Source organism: Rhyacophila brunnea, unplaced genomic scaffold (genome assembly GCF_057557595.1).
Source record: "Rhyacophila brunnea isolate RB1 unplaced genomic scaffold, BYU_Rbru_1.0 scaffold_93, whole genome shotgun sequence".
Lineage (NCBI taxonomy): Eukaryota > Metazoa > Arthropoda > Insecta > Trichoptera > Rhyacophilidae > Rhyacophila > Rhyacophila brunnea.
In genome coordinates this window covers 627,084-633,271 of record NW_028233365.1, presented here as the reverse complement: position 1 = coordinate 633,271, position 6,188 = coordinate 627,084, and positions in this window count along the sequence as shown.

Sequence of the window (6,188 nt, the reverse complement as noted above, 5' to 3'; positions counted from 1 at the left end):
ATACTTATTATGGCATTTAATTCATTGTAAATTATTTATCTAGGATATTAGAATTCATTTATTTTAAAAATAGAAAATTAGATCAAGTAAGCCGATATAATGGTTTTTTCGGCCAGTGGTATTCTAGTATGCCTGAGTTTTGTGCCCCAATTTTTTTGAATTTTCCTTTTATAAAATGGATAAAGGTGCGAAAAACCAAAAATATACCTATGCAATTTAGCTAAAAGAGTCTAGAGATTACTTTTATAACATTTTTCATCAAATATTTTTAGAAATCCGCAAATATTTTCCAGCATAAAAAATTAAGATTTGGGTGGATAAAATATCGAAAAATGGAACTAATGTTTAAATTAAAAGCTCTAAAACTGGCACATGGAGAATTATGAAATTTTATTTTTACTTAATAAGATTTTATCGGGTTTAACAAATAAAAGATATGGGTATTTAAAGAAAAAAAATTTGTTGTGTGGAAATAAATATTAGCGAGAAGTAAGAAAGTTTAGCGGGGAACGACACGGTATTTTAGTTATCCTAGTAATAATAGTAAAATAGAATAATTTTGCGTAGTATATATAAGCGATAGCATAAAGTAGATCGCGTGTAGGTTTTAGGTATGGTAGAGAAAGAAGAAAGATAAAATTACAGATTTTGATAGTTTAAAATTTAAATAAGATATAATATACAAATATTATTGAGTAAGATGTTCGTAAAAGTTGAAAAATATACACTTATATGTGAAGAAACTACTCACACTTGTCTTCTTTTAATATCAATCATGAAAGAATCAATAATAGTTATTGGTTTGATAATAATTTAAATGAAGTGCATAATAAATCTATTGAAGGAAATTTGTGCATTATACATTTTTGTACTTAAAAGATATCGAGCAGCTAAAATATTGAATTCTATTTATTTTTGGGCATGATTTCTAGAAATAAAAAATTGAATCGCAAGAAAATTTTTATTAAAAATTCAAATTACTTTGAAATCTTGTTTTATATGTTTATTTGATAGTTTTTAGTTTGTAGTTATTTTAAAACCAGAACTTGGTGAAGGATAAAAAAAATAAGGGTTTAAAAAAATATCATAACACTAGACACGAATATGACATGTTACAGTCCCCACATCAGTTTTTTTATTGGTTAATTATATTGAAATTACAATCTATAATAATTATATTCCTCGATTATATTTTTTCCTGAACTTCCAATAAAAAACATTATTTAATTTAATCCAAATAATAAATTTAAATTATAACGAACCAGTTATACCTTCTTAAATGCACCAAAAAAATTTCTAAAAGCTTCAATGCTATATCAGGCGTTCTTTGTTGAAGAATCTAAGATAAAAAATAAAATACAAAAGAAAAGCTCAAATACAAGCGATATAATCAAAAAATTAAGAGCAATAATGTGGACTATAGTAATAAGAGTGTAATATATCATTTTGTTGAACATATTAAAATAAGAAAAGTACATCAAAATCAAAGACTCAAAATATCTTTTTCTGATGTGAGAAATACGGATTCTCTTGACCAAATTTTTACAAATCAGATATAATTTAGATTATTTAATATTTATCTGATAATTTTTGCTCTAAAAAACTTGATCTTGTATAAATTACAAGTGTTAAAAACGACACAGTGTGTTTCGATGAAAAGGATTTAGTGCGTTTCCTGAAATCATTCGTGTGTTTTTTGATTGATCATACAAATGAAAAGTCTACCGATATCCTTAATGTCTTTCTTATTTAGAAAATTTGCGGGTTTTTTATCGCGATATTTTCAAGTACTGTATTGATAGTCTAAAGATTTTTAAAATTCAGATGAATTTAAAAATTTTAAAAAGGAAATTCATAATAAAGAAAAACAAAGAATCGAAATAAAAAAATAAAAAAAAAGCTGCGTGTTTTAGAAACACTTGCTCCCAAAAATTTATGTCGAACATTTATTTATTCGAACTATGTACCCCTCTCTCATAGGATTTCTATTGAATCTATATTTTATTGTAGACCAATCATCAAATATGATAGATGCAATTCTTTAAAAAAAAATACGAGGAGAACCTGTCAGTTCTCTTATTATTACAAAGCTAAATCTTTTCATATTTATTGATGCACATAGAATTTCAATGAAAAATGTATTCCATGAAATAAAATATGAGACGAACGAAAATATTTCACAAAAAAATATATATGAAAAGGCTAAAGAATCTCTTTTAGGTGATAATCTGCATTTAGTTAATAAACTTGATGCCTTAGATATTCAAAATATGTACATAGAGGAATGTAAAATACAGAGAAGTTGCATACGCAATATTCGTTTTTAATATGAAATTTATAAATTATAACATAACAAAAAGATGAAAACTTAAAAATTTATCAATAATTTGCTAAATTAGGCATGAAAAAACGAATTTTAGGCAGTAGACAATGTTTTGAACACTGGTCAGGCATGAAAGACAGCAATTAGAGCCATAATTTTATTTGCTATGCTTATACATATAAGAATTACGTAAAAAAATATATCGAGAATTATTTTCTGGGTGCTAGAGATAACTGGAGGGTTCATCTATTCCGATTGAAGAATATGGCAGTTACTTTTTCGTTTTAATTTCATTCCACGTAGGTACGTAAAAATTCTCGTTAATAAAAAACCTTCACGTTAGGTATACTTATTCAAATTCCTTTTATCTTCATATATCAATGACATTGATATGCCAGATAAAAAAATACAGTTTTTTATGAATAATAGTATTTATTTAAAGCCCTATATACTTTTCATTAATATTATACAGAGTTTTCGATTTTTTATTTTTCGTTAATTAGATTTTTAATATTTATATATGTTTAAGTAAACGCCTTGATTTCTCTATAAGACAGATTCGATATTACTCTTACGATATAATAATTTTCTAAGCTCCAAAATATATCTTCATCTTATTCTTCCTTGTAATTTAAGGAAATTTCTCAATATTGCAAATTATGCATATATTTCTAACTTCGATCAGGACCTCTTACCCTTAATGTATTATTGCGCTTCATTTCAATTTATATTCTTAGGCTTACATGTTTAGTTTTATACGATAAATTTTATTTTGCAGAAACATAATAAACAGCAATTTATGTGTATTTAGATAACTTTTTCAAATAGCGGCAATTGTAGTAATTTTATAACTGCTAAAAAGAAGTATTGTGTGTATTTTTATGATCTAATCATTGTATACTAAAAAAGAGATTGAAATTTTTTTCTTAATTAATAGTCAACATTCCAAGATAAGGCTTTTCCAAAAAAATACTCGTTACAAAATTTTTTTAAGCCTAAAACAACATCAAATATTCTACTAATGTAGGAATTTGATATATAATAATTTTTTCCTATTTGAATATACGATTAACAACCATAAATATACCCATATTTACTTTTGTTATATTTTTACAATTTATTTGCATGATAATCAAGTGATTAATGATGCATTTTATTGATAAGATTGATGTTTTACCACTGCGATACAAAAATAAATTATATACATGGGCATTTTTATATTTATTTTGACCAACTAACGTCTATATTTTCGGTACTAATGAAGCACACAATGTTCTTTTGTTGGTAAATGGCTTTTTAAATACATTTTGTATGTGTTAGGTGTAAAAAAAACATTCTAGTGAATAAAAACGTCGGTATAAAATTTTGTATATATAAAATAACATAAATAAAGAAAATTATTTTCGCCCTATTACCTGCTATTTGTTTTAATTAACCCTTTAAAAACATATTTGACCTATAAAAATGCAAGGTTTCGAAAAAAAAATAAAAGAATTGGTTAGTTCGAATTAACTTAAAATAATAATAACTAATCAATCATAAAAAATATTCATTGAATATAAGAACATAGTAAAATAAAATCGAATTTAAACATATATACATTTAATAATCACATGAAAATTAAATAAACATAAATTTGACATGGTTAATTCTGGTGAGAAGATACAAAAAATCAAATTAGACTTTTGTGTTCGATATTGCAGAATTTAGTCGATTTGAATATGAAAATGCAGTGAAAACAGGAATATAAAAAAAAGCAATTACAAAATATATATTAACCTTAAATATTAGGCATACTTACACAGAAAACAAAATCGAGAAAATAAATCGTACTTTGTCTTGATTTAAGGTGATTTACAAGTAAGAGAAAGAAAAAATATATTTAACGGTCATAACCAGCAAAAATTAGAAATTTTCCGTATTGGTTTGTTAGTACGCATATTTGATAATGGTTTGATTTTTGCATAAATAATTTCGTTACTCAAACTGCTTTTCCCGGTTCGCGTTTCTAGATTTCGTTTCTGATATGAATACTATGATTTACGTTTATTGATGAATCTAAAACACTTTTAATAAGTCTTTATCATATAATTCTAGTTATTTAGCAGCAGCAAAATATAGAATTGTTTTAAAATATGAACTATATGTATTTTACCAATATCATAACGATAAAGTAATTTTTAAGTACGCTTTTATACGTCTCACATTGGTTTGTGTTTGTATTTAAAGCTCACAACGTAATTATAAAAGTTAAATGATAATAAAGCCAATTTTATTGAAGCTTTATAAAATACAGGCGCCAAAAACGTAATCTGAAAACCTTATAAATGAAAAAATCGCTTTGTAAAATAACTCTATGATTTATATGATGTCATTTGTTTATTGATAGGGTAAATTGGTCCTAGAAATTTTACAACATATTTTTTCATTATTCAGTCGGTTTTTTAATAGATTTAAAGATAAGGTATCTGGCTATAAATTTTCTATCATTATTATACACGACTATTTTGTTTCTTAGTAAAAATTTTGATATAAATATGGTGTATCATAATAATAATCTACGAATTCAAAACTTGCATATGCTCTCTAAATCGCCTCTGATCTCAAATTTAAATCTAGACTAATTTATTTTGATATTTTTTCAAACATGAATTTCAAAGTAAAGCTATTATGTTTTTCTATACAATAGAAACAGTTGCTTGAAAGAATCAATACATACATTTTTATGTGTTTATTACGGTCTAGTAGCATTTTTCTATTTGTCTCTCCTTTGAATGGATTTTGAGATTACCACAGGAGATAAAAAAGGTTAAAAATACGAATATACAGTCTTGAGATCAGACTAAATCATAATATAAAGACGATGATAATAATTTTGTATGTATTTTATAGCAGTTTTCTTAGTACATCTAAATCTTATCAAAAAAGACATTATATTGAACAGGATCTGTGTTTAATACTTAACCAAGTATTGTTCTTAATATAAGCAAAAAAAAGTAAATTTATATACAAAATTTTTATGCTATGTAACACATGTACTCACTTTTATCTTTGATATAATTTTTTAGTTAAAATGAAGTGTTAAAAAAAAAATAAAAACATAAAATTGTTATAATTTTAATATAAAGATATTTAAGGTCCAACAAGAACCGCGGTCTGATAAATAAACGATGAAATAAACGAATATTCAGGAAAATTTTATATTTTAAAGAAATGAATTGATGCGAAAAAAAATAACAGAAAATATTATTTCAGGGACTACTAGAAAGAGTCTGATATAAAATAAACAGGCCCTATATCTTTCTCAATAGAAAAATCGAATTTATAAAAAAGAAGCTATTATAGTGATTTTTAGTTGTATCGCAAGTCAAATGATTAGCTTTTACTTACATAACCGGTATAATCACTTATATCGGCCTGTATGAATTACATATAAATGATATTTTTGTTCATTTACGAACCATTTTTTTTGCTCTATTGCCCCTTCTTTTACAAGAAAATTAGCTACATCTGCAGAAATATGTACAACAGCCAAAAATAGAACAATAATATGTGCGTAATTTTTTTTATTTATTAAAGCTAAAATAAGGTATTTTGGAATATATAAAATCATAAGTAAGACATTTTAATTTGCTTGACATGCTTTAATTGTATACTTTTAACATATTAAAACTTAAAAATAACTTACGTATTAAAAAAATGGGAATAATATTCATACACCTAAATAAAAAGTATTTTTTCATGATTAACTATATTAAAAACACATAAGCATGATATGAAACACGAAAGTAAAACCGATAGTAAAATATAACTCTTAAAAAAAATTAGATTAAAGTTAAAGATCTAGAAAACACAAAAAAATATT